A 19,882-nucleotide genomic window follows, 5' to 3' on the forward strand; every position below is an offset into this window, starting at 1 on the left:
CACAGTGCCTGCGTCATCAAGATTGAGCCAAGAAGAGGCTGAGGGAGGCAAAGGCAAGCTCACGCAGAGCCACGCAGAGGCCAGGAGGGCTGACGCAGTTGGCTGAGGAGGTTGATTTGCCAGTGTCGGGATTGCGCAGAGCCTAGGAGCTCTAACCTTCAGTTGTTGGGGTTTAGGAGGTTGTGGGTAAGTTGCAGAGTGGAGTTGGTGGTGTACTGTAGTCAGAACAACACCTAAACAGGGCAAGGCCAAGGTACAGGGAGTTGCTGCCGAGGTGGATTTCTAGCCAAGGAATCCATATCAGTGTTGCAGTTGCATAGACGATTGGAGAGGAGCATCTCGACATTGGCAGAAGGGTTTCCAAGAGGGAAATCAAGGCTCAAAGGAGTCATACCGAGAACTTCCAGGAGGGAAGTAGAGGAGCAGCGAAATGGCACTACACGGAGTAAGAGACCAGGACAGACTGGATGACGCCTCAAACTTCGTAGCCTGGAAGGCCAAAATCTTATCCGTACTGGACAGTGTTGAAGTTTCTAAGTCTACCAGTTAGAAACCCTCCATGCACTTTATTGATTTAATCCTACCTACTTGTTCCGTTACTTAACAAGTTATTTAAAATGTAAACACTGAAAATAAACACTAGTGCATGCTCAACATATTACAGATCATCAACTGAAGGAAACAGAAACAAGCCCACAAAATGACACCGTTATTTTTGAAACAATGTCCCGAGAAAAACCCAATGCAAGAAAAACGGTGCAGCTATCTGAGGGTTTCCTTATTAAGCAATTTCAGAGTACAATCTGGGTGCCAAATCCAACTTACCCAACAGAGAATTTCCTTGGAAATAGTACCTCTCAATCTGAGATAAACCTTCCGACAGCTCCAATCTGCCCCAGAAACCCCAGCATCTGCCTTTCTGGATTGCGTCAGCCTCTCTCTGCCCAGCGTTGGCCCTACGTCACCCTGAATGGGCCTGCGTCAGCCTCAAGAGGCCCTACGTCACCCCTTCTAGCCCTCTGCATCAGCAACGCTGGCCTCTCTGAAGCACTGCGCAGCTCCTGGCTGCCTCTGCGTGGCCCTATGTGAGTCCTGGTTGCTACTGCATCACTCTCTCAAGCTCCTGCGCTGATCTCCCGGCACTATCTCTGCCTCTCTCTCTGTACTCACTGCCCCTTAGCTACAACTCCAATCACTGATTCTATCTCTCTTAGCAAACCCCGCTCTAGAGAATAGAGTCATTGATCATCTAGTGTATTCTCCAAGTGACCCTCAAGCCTCCTCTTATACTTTTCTCGTTGACATATAAACGGTCGAGATTAAGTCCCTAATCAACAGTTAAGATTAGATCTGGCTTGATCCATATCTTTTGGACCATTCTAACACAGTTTTATATTAATTCACATTAATATTTTAATTTCCCTATGTTTAGACTTACGGACTCCATTAAAAATATTAATTATTTTAATATCTCCCAAATTGTTTAGATTATGCCCAAACCCTTTCTAGGTATTGGAGATCTCATGTGCCCTAACCTCTCCACCAAATTTCGTGCTAGAGCACATCCGATGCTACCCCAAATCAACACTCCCTCTTAGCGAGGAGTGTCCTCTAGTAATACTCCTCGCTGAGAATCACCCTGGTTATCCGGCATCGGTCCCTGTGCTGATGCTAGGCCTGTTGCCCAACATCCTCTACACTGCTGCATCCTGTACTGCTACCCATGGCCCTGCCACTGCCATTGTTGCATCCGTACTGCAACTCCCTCTACATCTGTGCCGTTGTTGGTCCTTTCTCCCAACACTACATCTGCACTGCAACTCCTCTCATCATGCTGCATCGTGCTATCCACTGCTGCACTGCAACTCAGTTATTGAGAAGTAAGCAACTGATCTCCCAACTCTGACCTCTTTGTTGTGCTAGAGACCCTCCTGATGCTGAAGCTCCCTCTACCGCTGACAAGTGCTCCCTCTCTGACCTCTGCGCTGCTGCAACAACTTCTTGCATCTTGCACTGTTGCACACCTCTCTGTGCCATCCTGCACTAGTGCAACACTCTCGTGCCTCTTGCACTACTGCAGCCTGCTAGCCTCGCGTTGTCTCGGGACTCCTGCACTGTAGCTCTCTCTGCTGCTCCATCCGCATCCATCTCTACCCACATCAGCCAATCCTGCTACTCCTCTTCGGGGCTCCTGTAGCAAGGTCTAATCCAAGAGGCTGAGTACCTCGAGGATCCTACCCCTCATCCCTTGTAGTCCATCTGACTACAGCTCGATGACTCCCCACTTCCGCTCAAGTGGTGCATGTGCACTCATGGCACAGTCATCGTCTGTCTCCACTTCCTTCTCTGCCCTTGCTGGCGTTGCCTTAGTCTCGGAAGACTCTCCCTTACTCTTCTTTCTTGAACATTGGGTCGCATAATGACCCAACTTCCCACAGTGGAAGCACTTGATCTTGGAGAGATCCTTCTTCTTCCGCTTTTCTTGCTTTCCCTCAAATGCTAGGGCAACATCTTACTCCTCTTCCTTTTTGACTCTGATCCCCTTACTGCTGCTTCCCACCTTTGACTGTCGTCTGATCTCTTCTTAGCGAAGAGCCACCCACATCTCATCCCAAGGTGGAAGTGTCCCTCTGCCCAGTATACTCTGGACAAATACCTCCCAATCTTCTGAGACTGCATTCAAGGCTGTCCTCACCATCAATTCCTGACCCAGCGTGGTTTATATGGCAGTCGACTGATCTCGGATCTCATTCAGTCCTCCAAGGAAGGTGTCAATCGATTCTCCCTTCTTCATCTTATATGACCTCAACTGATTTTCTAGTAACATTCTTCTCTACACATAAGTATGCTGGTACAATTTTTTTAGGGCCTCCCACATCTCATTTGTCGTTTCCTTCTCGGCAATGTGTAGTACTACATGGTCCTTGACCCCATCAAAGATGATACTCTTCGCCCTCGCCATTGCCTCCTCGTACTTGTCGTTCTCAGCTGGGTCGACTGGGATAGCTATCGTCTTCAAGGCGAAGTGCTTAACACAATTTTTGTCAAGTAAGGATAAGATTTTTGCCTTCCAGACTGTGAAGTTTGATGCCCCGTCCAGCCTGTCCTAGTCTCTTACTCCATGTAGTGACATGATGCTCTTCTACTTCCCTTCTGGAAGTTCTCAATGTGACTCCTCTGAGTCTTGATTTCCCTCCTAGAAATCCTTCTGCCGATGTCGAGATGCCCCCTACTCTGATCGTCTGTGCAACCGCACCATTGATCCGGATTTCTCGGCTAGAAACCCTCGGTAGCAACTCCCTCCTCTTGGCCTTGCCCTGTCAGGTATTGTTCTGACTACAGTACCTCACCAACTCCACTCTACAACGTTCCCACGGCCTTCTAAACCCTAACAACCTAAAGGTGAGAGCTCCATGCTCTGCGCAATCCCGGCACCAACAACCCGGCCTCCTCAACCAATTGTGTCAGCCCTCCTAGCTTCTGCGTGAGTCTTCCTTTGCCTCCCTTAGCCTCTGCACTGCCTCTCCCTGGCTCACCCTTGATGACGCAGGCACTGTGTCACCCTTCCCTTATTGCTACTCTGCTAGAAACAACTTTTGTCACCCGGAACAGTTGTTTTTTGCTACTATTGTTGCGCTCGGCTGATGTCCTCAGTTCACCTGTGATCTACAACCACGCTCTGATACCATGTTGAAGTTTCTAAGTCTACCAATTAGAAACTCTCCATGCACTTTACTGATTTATCCCTACCTACTTGTTCCATTACTTAACAAGTTATTTACAATGTAAGCACTAAAAATAAACACTAGTGCATGCTCAACATATTATAGATCATCAACTGAAGGAAACAGAAACAAGCACACAAAATGACACCATTATTTTTGGACCAATGTCCCCGAAAAACCCAATGCGGGAAAACCGGTGCAGCTATATGAGGGTTTTCTTATTAAGCAATTTCAGAGTACAATCTAGGTACCAAATCCAACTTACCCAACAGAGAATTTCCTTGGCAGTAGTACCTCTCAGTCTGAGACAAATGTCTCGGCTAAACCCCCGGATAAACCTTCTGGCAGCTCCTCAGCTCCAATCTGCCCTAGAAACCCCAACGTCTGCCTTTCTGGACTACATCAGCCTCTCTCTACCCAGCGCTGGCCTTGCGTCACCCTGAATGGGCCTGCGCCAACCTCAAGAGGCCCTGCGTCACCCTTCTGTCCCTCTGCGTCAGCAACGCTGGACTCTCTGAAGCACTGCACAGCTCCTAGCTACCTCTGCGTGGCCCTGCGTGAGTCTTGGCTACTACTACATCACTCTCTCTGGCTCCTGCGTTGATCTCCCAGCACTATCTCTACCTCTTTGTCTCTCTGTACTGACTGCCCCTTAGCTGCAACTCCGATCATTGATTCTATCTCTCTTAGCAAACCCCTCAGTGACAGAGGAAGCTTCAACATCACGAGTGTTTCCAGCCTAACAGAGATGTCAGAGTTGGGATATCAGTTACTTACTTCTCAATAACTGAGTTGCAGCGCAGCAGTTAGCAGTGGTAGTGCTATGGGCAGCACGATGCAGCATGATGAGAGGGGTGCAGTGCAGATGCAGCAGTGGCAGTGGCAGGTCCATGTGTAGCAGCACAGATGCAGAAAGAGTTGCAGTACGGATGCAGCAATGGCAGTGGCAAGGCCATGGGTAGCAGTACAAGATGCAATAGTGCAGAAGATGATGGGCAGCAGGCCTAGCATCAGCATAGCTATTGTTGTCGGATGATCAAGGTGATGCTCAATGAGGAGTATTACTAGAGCATAGTCCTCGCTAAGAGGGATTGTTGATTTGGGGTAGCATCAGATGTGATCTAGCCACGAAATTTGGTCGAGAGGTTGGGGCACATGAGATCTCTAATACCCAGAAAGGGTTTGGGCAGAATCTAAACAGTTTGGGAGATATTAAAATAATTAGTATTTTTAATGGAGTCCCTAAGTCTAAACATAGGGAAATTAAAAAAATAATGTGAATTAATATAAAACTGTGTTAGAATGGTCCAAAAAACATGGATCAAGCCAGATCTAATCTTAGCGGTTGATTAGGGACTTAATCTCGGTCGTTGATATGTCAACGAGAAAAGTATAAGAGGAGGCTTGAGGGTCACTTGGAGAGAACACCAAGAGATCAAGATTTTGACTTTCTGGGGCTGGGTTTGCTGAGAAAGTTGAGAGAGTGATCAGAGTTGCAGCTGAGGGGCAGTGAATACAGAAGCAGAAAGGCAAAAATAGCATCGGGAAGATCAGCATAGTAGCCGGAGAGAGGTATGCAGAAGCAGCCAAGGGTTCATGCAGAGCCAGCCAGGGCTCACACAGAGGCAACCAGGAGCTGCGCAGTGCCTCAGAGGGCCAGCGTGGGTGACATAGAGGGCCAGAGGGCTGACGCAGTGCCTCCAGAGGCTGACGCAGGCCAAGCCAGAGTGACGTTGGGCTAACGTTGGGCCAGAGAGAGGTTGACGCAGTCCCTAGAGGCTGACGTTGGGGTTTCGTGGGGCAGAATGGAGCTGTGGAGCTCCTAGAGTGTTTATCCGAGGTTTCAGCCGGAATATCTGCTTCTTAATAGAGAGGTACTACTGCCGAGATTTTTCTCTGTTGGGTGAGTCGGATTTGGCACCCAGATTGTATTCTGAAACTGCTTAATAAATCAAACCCTCAGATAGTTGCACCGGTTTTCTTGCATTGGGTTTTTCCAGGACATTAATCCAAAAACAACGATGTCACTTGTGTGCTTGTTTCTATTTCCTTCAGTTGATGATCTGTAATGTGTTGAGCATGTACTTGTATTTACTTCCAGTATTTACATGGTAAATAACTTGTTAATTAGCAGAACAAGTAGGTAGGAATAAATCAATAAAGTGCGTGAAAGGTTTCTTATGTGTCAGGCTTAGAAATTCCGACGTTAGGGCTCCTAGAGCATCATTTTCCCAACAAACTACCCATAGAAAAACTTCGATCTCTTGGCCTCAATTTCGTTGGTGTCCCTCCTAGGCCTCCTCCAAATTTGAGGAAATCCTAACGGTGGGGTTGTGAGATATCCCAACCCTAGCCTCGAGATTAGTTTTTTCCCTAAGCTTCCCTAGGCTAGTTCCTCATAGGGATCATTTTGCACCTTCAATTGAAAATCAATTCTTTGGTCCCCTGCTCCTCCTAGTTTAGGTCAAGTCTATCATTGATTGCTAAACTCCTTCCTCTTGACCTAACCTAGGTCCACTTGGTCCCATGTGGTCCCATACTGCTGAAAAGTCAACTCTTCAAAAACCACTTGGGAAACCAAGTTCAACATGGATTTTAGGATTTTGGAAGTTCTGTTATAATTCAACTCCTTAAACCTAGCCCTTAAATCCTCATCACCTTCTACTAAAAATATTTGTACCTTACTTAAGAAGCAAGCAAATCCCATTCTTGAGCCTCCCCTAGGAAAGGATCCTCGAGATCACTTCACGCCTATTTTAGTTGATCTATCATTTACAAGTGACTCTCTTTATATTGGGTCTCCTCCCATCGGTGAAAGTCCGTAAAGAGTAAGAAGCTTTAACTATGGTGACAGTGGGCTTTAGCTTCATTGTTGCTCTTGACCTAGCAAGTGCCCCTCTAGGGCCCCCTGCTAGTTTCAGCGGTAACAAGGTCGAAACCCTCTCAAATCTAAAGCACATATTAATTAAGAGTTTTCACAGTAAGGTTTTAAGAATAAAGGGCTTGAAATCAATAAACCTCATCACACATAACTCATAAAAAATTTAATAATTTTTTAGGCCTTTTCTCTTGCTTGGTCGTGGGCTTGGTTCATTGATTCGTCTTGGTCGTGAGGGCTTTCTAAGGTCTAGTGCAAGTCATTGGTCATTGGAGTGTATTATCTATTGTCTTGTGCCCTCCTCTTTAGTGTTGGATAGCTTGAAGAGTGGTTGTTGTTATTTAGTTGCTCATCTTATTGTGATCTCTTCAAGGTGTTGGTAAGAGCCTTAGTCTTTGTTTAGCTTCTCTTGTTTTGAATTGGATACTAACCCTTTCTATTTGTCCTCATTGATTAGACAGGACTTCATTAATATCATAGTTAGATGAGATCTAGTCTTTGAGTTATTGTTTCTTTCATTAAATAATTTTTAGCAATCTCATCTGTCATTAGTTACTTGTGTTTGCATCATTAAATTTTCACTTGTCTTCATCATAATATCATATAAGTGAGAATCTCCTTAACTAACACTATAACTAAGGCATTTGAAATTGTTGCTTCATTAAGTAATCCTAATTGCTTCATTGGTTGTCATTGGAATCTTGTAGCCTTTTGTTTTTAAGTGAATTTAATAAACTTGGTTATAAGTGGTTTATATCTCTTACATTGAAGCATTGTCATTATTGTAACTCTTTGAAACTATCTAATCTCATCTCATCTGCATTAGCACTTTAGTTTTGTACTCCTAAAATTTACCTCCAAGCATAAGCTTGGTTGATAGAAAGTTAGGACCACCTTCTTTATCCAATTTGCAAATCTTGACCCTTGCTCAACAGTTAAAACAGGTGACCTTGCAATACTATTGTGTGCAATACCTTGTAGGAAAGGAGGGACTTGGGTCGTTAGAACTCCTGGAGAAGTATCGTTAATGAGGCCTTAGCCTCCTTCCCCAGCAGTTCTCTCTACAACCTTGTGTGAGACTTGCTTCAAAACAATCGAGGAGAAGGTTTTCATCTAGATTAGGCATATAAATAAAATCAACCAAGATCTTGCATCTCACATTTAGATAGATTTTGCATTCATTCATCAATTGATTGTTGGTAATTAGAATTGTGAGCTCAACTTATAATTGCAAGCTTTACATTATTGTCTTGTCTCTTCAAATTTATTGTATCTTGAATATCATATTTACTTGAAAGTGCAAGTTTATTTTTCCTTGCAATTGTTCTCTCAAAGTATATCGCTCATATCTCCGATTACCTTGATCTATTGCTTATACTAACATTTCCATGCATCATTGCTTGTCTTATAACATGGAGTATCTTTCATTATTGTGCAAGCCCTTTAATTTATTTCAGCATTGTTATTAAGGCACTGGTCTCTTATTGTTTTATCTTAAGTGTCATATTGAATATATCTATCTCACATTGTTAGACTTAATAATTTAACTTGCTGAGAGAAGTGATTACCTTGCTTCTTCATCTCCCTTAGTTTTCCATCTTTTAGGGACTACACCCCTTAGCTTACCTAGGAGAGACCTTAAACAGAGTGAGTAAGGATCAGAGTGACAGCCCCTACTCTGAGCATTGCGTTGTAAAGACTACACCTTGTGGGGTTGGAAAACTTTCCCACGTTTAGGTGTACATCTTGGGCGATAACAATGGTATTATTTCCTTTTGTATGTGGCCAGGATATGCTTTTATCTATTTTTTCAGCTGCATCAGCTTTCGACACAGTGTTCCAAGCGCAACGCAGACATGTGGACAAGGGGATGGGAGTACCAGTGCCTTGTGGACCAGTGGTCATGTGGACACAGAGAGGGAAGATGATGAAACAGGGTATGTAATGTGCAGAGGGGAGTGAAAAATGTGGAACGAGAAAATGGGACAACATTACCAAAATCGGGGATTCCCAAGTAGTGCCCATCATGAAGCTATAAGCCAATAGGGGAGATCCCACGGGCCTAGGGTTGAGGATTAACCCCCAATTTAAGATGAGGGAACAAAACTACAATCGAAACCCTTCCTTCTTCCAAGTCACCCAGTAATCCATACCCAAGTGTGCCTAAGAAAAACAAGCATAAGCACCTAATTGCACCATGAAAGACATACCTTTAAGATTGGATGGCCCACCTTCAGACATGTTGATCCAAGTGGATGTTGGTGGCCACCCACCTATCCCATTTGGACCCCCACAACTGTTTCTTTCAGTTTTTCAGTTTCTGTAATTGCAGCACAATTTACTATTTTTAGCAGTTTTTCGAGTCCTGAACTTCCGAAGCCGTTTTGAGGCCCTAAACGACGTTTTTTTGGGAAATTTGGGAGCAACATGGGTCCATGGACCGATGTTTCTCTTCTCAAAGTTATAGTTCTCGGATAGATCTTTCTAACGAGCTATTGTACGCGTCAAATGGAGATCGGGTGCCAAAATTACGACTCCGGGAAATTGACATACCAATTTACCCAAACGGGGCCCACAATTTGGCGTTTCATCTTCTAGGGTTAGGTTTTGGGATGTTAAGGGTTTTTCCATTGTTTCTCAACAATAAATAGGCCTCCGAGCCTCATTGTAACACAGTTCAGAGGCATGTAGCCGCCACATCTCTTCTCAGAGATAAGCTACCATCGCCCTAGCTGATTTATTTCCATTTCTGTTTGTAAGCATATTTCAGTATTTCACATTAATGAAATGAAGTATTATTTCCGTTGCATCTTTGTGTTTATGGTTATCTCTGTAATTTGTTGCGTTCCTGTTTAAATCTGGATCAGCATATTAGAGCAGTCTGCTTTTTCTCTATTTTTCTTTGCATGTCCCCAACGAGGTCGGGATATAAGGAGTTAGGGCTTGAACTGGTCGAACCTTTGCAAGACCAGCCTCGCAAATCTCGACGGCCTCCCATGGCAGATGAGAAGAAAGACGAGGGGGCAAGAGATCCTATCAAAATCTTGCTCGAAAAAGCCCTCGAGTGACAAAGGAATGCGATGATGGACAACTTTGCGTAGATCCTTCAGCGGCTACCTAGAGGCGACGCATCAGCTTCCAGCAGCTACTCTGGAAACACCAAGCCCTTTAAGGTACAAGTTAATTTTGAAATCCCCATATTCGAGGGTCAGATAGACGCAAATGCCGTAGATAAATGGTTAAATCTGCTAGATGGGTATTTTTTTGTGGTGTGAGTTCCACAAGAGTCCCACTCATAACACAAGTGAGTGTCAGACCAAGCAGTCGTTGGTGGCCGAGTTGAAGGCTTCGGAATCAGATGCAAATCTGACCCTGAGTCAGAACCCGACAAGGGGAATGGCAAAGGAAAGCAGATCATTGATGCGAAGCCCAGCGTCACTGTTGCCGCCGCCAAGATCCAGAAGAATGAGCCCAAAGATCCAGAGGAGGGGGAACGTCTTTTCCACTCACAGATGTGGGTGAAGGTTCGCCACTACAATTCATTGTCGACAGTGGCAGCCAAAAGAACCTCATTTCAGCAGAGGTCATGAAGCGGTTGGGCCTATCGACTACACCACACCCGTAGTCGTACAGTATCGGGTGGCTTCATTAAGGACGAGATCTCAAAGTTCGCCAGCAGTGCCACCTTCCCTATAGCATCAAGCCCTTCACAGACGAGGTATTGGGTGATGTTACACCTCTGGATGTTTGTGATGTATTATTAGGCCAGCCAAACTTGTCGAGGCCACATGCTGTGTATGAGTCAAGGCCTCACACTGTCATTATTTCTTTGAATAATTCATTATATAGGATACCGGAGGTAGCCCCACCTACCGCCACCTCTTTGATCTCTACTAAGAAAGGCAACAAGCTCATCTCCCAGACTAGGAAATTCATTTTCTGTCTGATTCGCTCCCAAAGTAAGGGGAAGATCGTCACCACATCCATGACCCCCGCGAAGGGTTCCTCCACGCAGCAGCAGCAGCAAAGGAATACAGTCATGACAGAACACAGGAACAACTTCTCCTCACCCACAGGGGTACCACACAAGCTTCAGGTGGGCAACAAAGTCTGGTTGCATCTGCAAAAAGAACGCCTTACAAGAACCCATCAAAAGCTCCGACCACGCCGACATGGTCCTTACACCATTACTAAGGCTGTGGGAAATAATGCTTTGGAGCACATCATTCCTCCATTCCTTCGCCTGCACCAAGTGTTCAATGTGTACCGCCCTCAACCATGCTTCCCACCATTACTGGACACATCCGAGATTGCAGAACAGCTCACTAGGGACCAAATTCAGCAGATGGAGGAACTCAACACAATGGGGACCATTGCTTCCTAAGGGGGGAGAAATGATCCAGGTGGATGTTGGTGGCCACCCAGCTATCCCATTTGGACCCCCACAACTGTGTCTTTCAGTTTTTCAGTTTTTGTAATTGTAGCACAATTTACTATTTTTAGCAGTTTTTCGGGTCCTGAACTTCCAGAGCCGTTTTGAGGCCCTAAACGACATTTTTTGGGAAATCTAGGAGTAACATGGGTCCATGGACCGATGTTGCTCTTCCCAAAGTTATAGTTCTCAAATAGATATTTCTAACGAGCTATTGTACGCATCAAACGGAGATCGGGTGCCAAAGTTACGACCCCGGGAAATTGATGTACCAATTTACCCAAACGGGGCCCACAATTTGGCGTTTCATCTTCTAGGGTTAGGTTTTGGGATGTTAAGGGTTTTTCCATTGTTTCTCAACAATAAATAGGCCTTTGAGCCTCATTGTAACACAGTTCAGAGGCATGTAGCCGCCACATCTCTTCTCAGAGATAAGCTACCATCGCCCTAGCTGGTTTATTTCTATTTCTATTTGTAAGCATATTTCAGTATTTCACATTAATGAAATGAAGTATTATTTCCGCTGCATCTTTGTGTTTATGGTTATCTCTGTAATTTGTTGCGTTCCTGTTTAAATCCGGATCACATGCGCTCTTGATAGATGGCCGAGGGGACATATGACTAACTCAGGGAGCAGAGACATCTGGCACAATATCGGCTACACTGGGAGCTATCAGGGGTTGTTGGTTGTCGACTAAAGACAAATCTAGGAGAAAAACTCACATATGGGATCACCTACTAGTGTTGGGCAACATGGCCTATTTTACATATTTACGCAAAATACATATCACTGACACCATTAATTGACACTTCCTCCCTCTTCTTGCCCCTTATCAAATTGAGAAGCCTGGGCCTTCAATTTCCATTATGTCACAAAGTTGGTGAACCGTATCGACTTCCTTTGACATAACATAAAGTGAGTTCTTAATTCCTTGATTATTAGAAGCCATGGAGAGAGACTCCAATTGCTGGGTGAAAATTAAGCTTTGCAGCCTATTGCACTATGTTTCTATTGTATCCAATCTCAGTTTCTACAACAAAAAAATACTCATTACAATGACATTGTGAGCTTGTTCCAGTTCAAAAAATTTAGAGGAAACTACCATCAAAGAACTGCAATTGGCTTTGATTGATCTCGTAACAACATATGATACCATAGATTTCTCTAACATCAATGTTGTCCATAGTAACTTTGCCTTTGATTACTGTAAGGTTAAGCCCCAAAGAACTGTCCAAGGTAGGGACCTATTTTGTATAAGAGTTTTCCAGTGTTTGGGACCAGTTAGCCTTAATACTATTAAAATAGGAAGTAGGCATTGTAGCCCCAAAGCATTCAAAACGAGTCCAACTACAAGGTGAACTATTAACTCAACATAGGGTGACTGAAACACAAACATTAAGCCCTCCCAAAAATCAGAGAAATTGCAAAATTACCAAACCACTAACAAATTTTCGAAACAAAAAAAGCCAAAGTTTGAGGATATATGTTGCCTTATTTCTGAAGTTGGAATGTAAAGAAGAATCTAAGAACAGTTCCCTTGAGCCACAGACACTTCCCACTGAGATTCCTCCAATTCGAGATGCACCAAAACCTACCCGAACCTTCACCTTAGGTCTTCAAACATGCCTATCAAATACTCAACAAGAAACAAAGGGGAAGGATTAAGGAAAGGGGGTCCCAAAGGCACTCAAAGATGCATGGGAGACAAACCAAAGAGCACTGAAACACCCATAGAGACCATAAACCAACAAACATAGAAACATAAACAAGACTAAATTTCACCACTGCAAAGAACCCAACTCAGCCATATTCCCACATTGCCTGAACCAGTACATTGAATAGCATCGAATATTACAAGCCAAACGTAAATTCACATAAGGGCCTAGTGAATTGAGTGTTAGTTTTTTATGGATATGGTAGCATTGTATAGGTGTTCTAGTCTCTAAGGTGTCAAAGAGGCTAAGGAACACGAGATCTCCAAAACCCAAAAAAGGTTTCGAGAGAAAACACTTAGAAACCCCTCAATTAAATTAATTGATCAATAATTAAAAAGTTCCTAAGTCTAACTTAGGAAAATTGATTAATTAATGGGTATTAATTGAGAAAATCGATTTTGCTCTAGAGACTTCCAGAAAAGTGATTTGACGGAGTCTAAGATGATCTGAGCCATCGATCATGATTAGATCTTGGTCGTTGATGCTCCAGCGAGAGATTATAAGAGCAAGTCGAAGGGGCTTGGAGAAGACAGTTTACAGTTTACAATTTGCGAGCAGGGCAGTTCGAATTCCTTAGTTCGCAGTATTTAGTGAGGGCGCAATTCAAGCTAGGGAAGAGCATTAGAGAGAGGGAGCAACACAGATTTGGGAGCAGAGATCCGTAGGAGATTTTCCTTGGTTTTCCAGTGTCCAAGAGGCAGGAAAGAGGAGGCTGAATTGTCTACAGAGAGGGTTACTATAGCAAGTGCGAATACCTAGAAACCCTAGTGTGAGTTGTCGGAACAGCATCGTTTCAGTTGCAGAAGGTCGGATCAGGGTCTGGAAGCCAGAGTGGGCTAGTTCCAGAGGCAGAGGAAGGCTGGATGTCATTCTTGGAGGCAAATCCGGAGCTATACGAGAATATTTTGAGCAGCAATGAGCATCCTAGTATGGCAATGCGTATTGCCAAGGAGTGCAAGTTGTCGAGACAGGGCCATTTTGTGTTGCAGAGGGAGATCTTGGGTCTCCAGTTTATTAAGCTAGTTGAGATCAGTATATTGTCGGAGGTTTTCCAGTTAAGCAACCAGATGTAAATCTCTCAAATCACTGCATAATAATAAAACCCTCATCTGCTGCACTAGTTTTCCCTTCGAGGTTTTTCCAGGGACAATTGCCCAAAAACAACGGTGTCAATTTTTATTTTGTGTGCATCTATTTCTAAGTTTTGCATTTATCTTTCCGCAACGTAATTTTTATAGTGAAGAATTGCAGTGTGAATTATTCACTATTTGCAGTAATAATAATTACAAAAGACAAATAAATTGTTTAAGTTAGGAGAATAATTTCCAGTTGTTGTAGTTCAAAGATTTTTCACATGCTATCAGAGAAAAAGAAGATCAGATCAGAGGCTCTAGGCGAAGGAAGCGTGATTGTGTAGTTTCAAAAGGAGCTCTGAAGCACCAATTTCAGATGAGCATGCAATTCCTATTGGATGAGCATGGCTTGAAGGAATTTGTGACAAATGTCATGGCTAAGCCGACAGTTCCACAACCGCTGGCAACCTTCATGAAAGAGATGGCCAAGACCAAGAGGATGGTCCTAGACGGAGTTTGACAGCATATTGTCCCGCATATTGCAGATAAGAATACAGCGAAGGACATGTGGGATGCCATTGTAAAGTTGTATGTAGATCCATCTGAGAATCGAAAAATAATTCTCAAGGAGAAGCTGAAGTTAGTCAGAATGCAGAAGGGCGAGGATGTTACCTCCTACCTCACCAGGATTCAGGGAATCAGAGATGAACTTGTAGCTGTAGGAGAAAAACCATCAGACAGTGAGTTGGTGCGCACGACACTCAACAAGTTCTCCAAGGAATGGCGTACATTCGTCTTAGTGATTTATGGACAAGACACACTTCCAAGTTGGGAGCACCTATGGAGTGACTTCACTCAGAAGGAGCTAAGGCTCAGCCTCGTAGATGGTACTATAAGCAGCAGTAGCAAGGGACCGAAGGTGGAAAAGGAAGAAGAGAACGTAGCCCTTGCAGGAAAGGGAAAGGCGAAGAAGGGTCCCAGTTAGGGACAAGACTCAAAGGGAGAGAAGAAGAAGAAGGACCTGTCAAAGGTCAAGTGCTTCGGATGTGGTGAGTTTGGTCACTATGTCACCCAGTGTCCAAAGAGGAAGAAGGACAAGAAGGGGCGGCAAACAGTAGCTTCAGCAAAGATCGATGAGTTGACCTCCAGATTGGAGGAATTCGCATTGATAGCGACAGTACCTCCAAATGGAGGAGTATGATGCTCCAGTATGCCAGGATTGGGCAAGGTCCGTGGGAGGGGCCGCAGGAGGTCGAGATCTAGCCATGGCAAGCTTGATCAGTAGATCAGATCCAGTCATTGTACATTCTTCACATGGATCATTACCTTTTGCTACAGGAGCGCAAAGCAATAACGTAGTAGGAGGATTGAAGTGTTAGCTAGGAGCAATCAGATATTCAAGAGACAATGCAGAGCTAGTTGCAGTTAGATATTCGAGAGATGGTGCGGAGCTTGTTACACTCAGATGCTCAGGAGACCGTGCAAAGCTAGTTGCAGTCAGATACTCGAGGGATAGATGCAGATCCAGTTGCAGTGACATAGGAAACAGTTTGAGACTCAGAGGGAGTCTAGCTTCAGAGGGATCAGCCCTATGGATGTTGAATCTTCAGGATCTAAGAAGATCATTACACACAAGTACTATGATGACAGTTGTGTAGAGCAGGAGAGAGGTAGTGCAAATTTCCCAGATGCAGTAAACAAGAGCAGTTCCAACGAGATTCACTCCAAGCACAAAGACATCAACAGTGTGAGATCAGAGATTGATTCAACTACAGTTAGTGGCAGGTGAATCAAAGTATGCACAGTATCATGGTGGACAGTGTTTTGCCAGAGTACTTTTCTTCACAGTTATTTCTAGTGACAAGGAGTTAAATCAGTTTGAAGATGTGAAGAAAGGAGGTATTACAGATGTTAGGCATCAGTAGCATTAGTTAGTCCAGCTACAAGCTGTTCATCAGGGAGAAAATAAGCATAATGGATAGTGGAGAGTGGAGAACACCTTCCTCGCTAAGAGGGAGTGTTAGTTTTTTATGGATATGGTAGCATCGAACAGTGTTCTAGTCTCTAAGGTGTCAGAGAGGCTAAGGAACACGAGATCTCCAAAACCCAAAAAAGGTTTCGAGAGAAAACACTTAGAAACCCCTCAATTAAATTAATTGATAATAATTAAAAATTTCCTAAGTCTGACTTGGTAAAATTGATTAATTAATGGGTATTAATTAAGGAAATCGATTTTGCTCTATAGGCTTCCAGAAAAGTGATTTGACAGAGTCTAAAATGAGCTAAGCCATCAATCATGATTAGATCTTGGTCATTGATGCTCCAGCGAGAAATTATAAAAGCAAGTCGAAGGGGCTTGGAGAAGAAACAGTTTACAGTTTATAGTTTGTGAGCAAGGCAGCTCAAATTTCCTAGTTCGCAGTATTTAGTGAGGGCACAATTCGAGCCAGGGAAGAGCATTAGAGAGAGGGAGCGGCTGAGATTTGGGAGCAGAGATCCGAAGGAGATTTTCCTCAGTTTTCCAGTGTCTAGAAGGTAGGAAAGAGGAGGTTGAATTATCTGCAGAGAGGGTCGCTACAACTAGTGCGAATAGTCAGAAACCCCAGTGCAAGTTACCGAAACAACATCGTTTCAGTTGCAGAAGGTCGGATCATGATCCAAAAGGTAGAGCGAGTTGGTTCAAGAGGCAGAGGGAGGTTGGACGACATTCTTGGAGGCAGATTTGAGGTTGTACAAGCATATTTTGAGCAGCAGTGTGCATTCCCATTCTAGCAATGTGTATTGCGAAGGAGTGCAAGTTGTTAGGACAAAGCTAGTTTGAGTTGCAGAGGGAGATCTTGGATCGCAAATTTATTCAGCCAGTTGAGATCAGTATATTGCCAGAGGTTTGCTAGTTATAGTTGTAAATCTCTCAAATTGTTGCATAATAATGAAACCCTCATCTCTTGCATCAGTTTTCCCTTTGGGGTTTTTCCGAGGACAATTGTCCAAAAACAACAGTGTTAATGTTTATTGTGTGTGTGCATCTATTTCTCAGTTCCACATTTATATTTCCGCAGCATAAATTTTATAGTGAAGAATTGCAGTATGAATTATACACTATTTGTTGTAGTAATAATTACAGAAGACAAATAAACTATATAAGTTAGGAGAATAATTTCCAGTCGCTACAGTTCAAGGATTTTTCACATGGAACTCCCCCAAACGCCTTTCCCGAGGCTTGGCCAACTTGTTTGCATTGAATATTTCATATTGATTGTTGTGCCAATTGATAACCACTTTTCTTGAATTTATGAGATTAGTCTAAAGTCCATAACTTCACCTTTCAATAAAGTTCCAGGGCTAACTTCAGAGGTTAACTTAGCCCAACGATCTGCCTCCTTGTTCAACACTCACCTTATATGAAAGAATGAGATTCTTTCAAAAAGACAAAGATCTCCTTTTATTCTGGAAAGGAGAGTTTTTAATTTGTACCCTTATAGATTGGATTGGCCAATCATTCCTTTTATGACCAGCACTGAATCTCCAAAGACGGATAAGGACCTAGCACCTTCCTCCTTGGCTATAGAAAGACCACATCACAATAAATATGCCTCGGTGATATTATTTGAAATAATCACAAGACCGTAGGCATAAAAAGCTATCGTATCTCCCCTAAGATCGTGAAGAATCTTCCTTATCACTGCATATCTTTTCCCCTCACTTATTGTTCATTTCTTCATTTTACTTCCTCTCTATTAATGACGAATGGCTTGAAACTTTATCAAATAAGCTCAGATTTTCCGTATTAAACAATCAATTTCCATCCCAAGAAAAATCACTGGTTATAAATGTTCTTCAACCTTTCAAATCAAATGAACCCTGCATGCTATGAATGGTGTAAATGCCAATAATAGGCCACCTACTTGCTGCCTCATTTATTACTCTCCTTTGAATGGTTAAAAATAAAAAATAAAACTGATTTCATAAATGTGGAATCGATTTTGGCTTCTTTATTGCAGGGTACAAGATTTTGCACCTTGCTAAGGCACTTCGTCTCCATATTCTACTCTTGGAAATAGAATAATTCTACATGTGTGCATTTATTAGTTCTCCTTCGTAAGGAAACAAGGATTGATTTCATAAATGCATCATCAAGGACTTAGAATTGGCCTAGAATTAATGCTAGCTCTACTCCACACTGATTATAGTATTATTATGTTTATTATTCTCCTTCGTAAGGAAATGACGGATTGATTTTATAGATGCATCATTAAGAGCCTTGGAATTGGCCTTAGCATTAGTACCAGCTCCACTACACACTGAATATACTATTGTTATGCTGTGTTGGGATAGAAAAACTTTTCAATGGGCCTCACTTTCCATCACCATCACATGACTTCTCTCATTTAGTGTGCACTTCTTGTTCATTTTCTAGAGAAATCTGGATTAAGATTGATTAAGTCCTGGATGATGTCAACCACTGGGTTCATGTAAATCTTTTGATTATCAATAAATATTATTTTTATTAAAGGAAGAAAGACAAGGTTAAACCCTAGAAAAATCCCATGATTTTCATCTCCATGGAAGCAAAAATGAGTAAAATTGTGTACACAGTAAATATTTCATCACTTGGGGATAAAACTGTTTGCAGCACAAAATGATTAGAACATTACAAGACTGCTTATCGACTCTCAATTTGTTTGAGGAAATTCCCATAGTTTTTGAACAGCTTGAGGGAGGGAACTGTCTTATAGCTCCTGTAACTCACCTGATCTTTACAAGCTAATTGCAGAAAACCTAGACAAGGCAAAGGTGGGTGCAAAACAACAGTTAAAGCTCACCATAACTCTCTCTCTTTCTCGAATCATCTAGATTCAAACTACAAACTATGATTCCGAAGAAAATCTATTGTAATAGGCTCCAATAATTAAAATCCCAACTTAAAAAATAGCCATAACGATACCTTCTGGACACACAGAAGACTACTGCTGAGCCAGATAGGCGCCATTTAGAATTTTATCAACAAATTTCGATGCCAAGTTCACTTGTCCAAAGCTTCTAATTTTACGGTCCAATTAAAATTATTGTCAACATACCTGTTGAAGATGGATCGAGTCCTAGGTGGGTATTTCAAAATTTGCTCTATGCTGGAGCTGACAATACAATGTACTGTATATTTGACTGTAAGCAAAGCTCCTTCCAACTTGATCTTCCTTAAATTGATGAAAAGGAAATGGATGGGTTCGGTGAGAGAATTAAAAAGAGGGATAGTCAGAATTCAACTTCGTCGAAGGTTGAGAGCACTATCCATATAAAATAAAATTCAAAATTCTGTGGGGGTAGTATTTACTCACTGAGTCGATCAGTCGACTGTTTCAGGGTCTTGGTATTTGCTTACGCGTGTTTACGCCATCGGCCTTTGAGAGGAAAGAGGCCAATGATTAAAATTTGCTGGTGGAGTGAATCTCCCTGTGCATTTTGGAGTGAATCTCTCCTCTTATAGATCAAACTCTCTTTGAGCGTGTTTCTTCTAGGGCCAACTATCACACAGGGAGTTTGGCCTACCAGAAAAGAGAAAGGATCGCTCGACTTGATGTGTCTCCAGGACCCGGATGTACATGCCTTAAAAAGCGACTTTTGATTATAGGCCACACGCGTAAGCAGAGCCATTAGAAAGGGAACAAATTTAATTTGATCTGATTTATATATTAATGTTCCATCGATGTCAAAATAAATCGACCAAGAAGTCTTCTGATCAATTTCAAAATTGACATACGAGACTATGAGAGGTACAGTGTAAATAAAGATAGGACTCCGATCAATTCAAAATTGACATACGAGACTATGAGAGGTACAATGTAAAGAAAGATATTAAGAATGAAGAATTCATTTTGGGGAATATCTATATCTTTAAGGAATACAAAGTATTTGTAATGAAACAATTTAACAAGATGATGAATAATGAAAAAGTTCAGGGAGAAAAAGGTATCTTAATGGAGTATAAAGTTTATGAAATAAAAGTATCTTAACGGTTAACGGAGTATATATAATTTATAATTTATAATTTTAGAGAGGT

At 42.7% G+C, this 19,882-nt stretch overlaps 1 protein-coding gene across 4 annotated transcripts in view; it reads right to left on the reverse strand.

The window, feature by feature from the left end:
• Nucleotides 1-19,412, reverse strand: part of LOC149179728 (putative alpha-amylase 2) — a 368,705-nt gene extending 349,293 nt beyond the window's left edge. Inside the window, exons 1-2 of one of the 4 annotated variants that reach the window (XM_089415778.1) lie at nucleotides 19,161-19,411; nucleotides 18,903-19,019 (exon numbers count right to left, since the gene is read on the reverse strand). The gene's annotated coding sequence lies outside the window, so the exon portion shown is untranslated. Of the gene's footprint in view, nucleotides 1-18,902; nucleotides 19,020-19,160 lie in introns of all 4 variants that reach the window. The other 3 variants (XM_089415776.1, XM_089415779.1, XM_089415777.1) reach the window with 3 other exon arrangements.
• Between the last annotated feature and the right edge of the window lie 470 nt (nucleotides 19,413-19,882).

Source organism: Pinus tabuliformis, chromosome 3_2, assembly GCF_031772625.1.
Source record: "Pinus tabuliformis cultivar Carrire ecotype Pingquan chromosome 3_2, CPIR1, whole genome shotgun sequence".
Lineage (NCBI taxonomy): Eukaryota > Viridiplantae > Streptophyta > Pinopsida > Pinales > Pinaceae > Pinus > Pinus tabuliformis.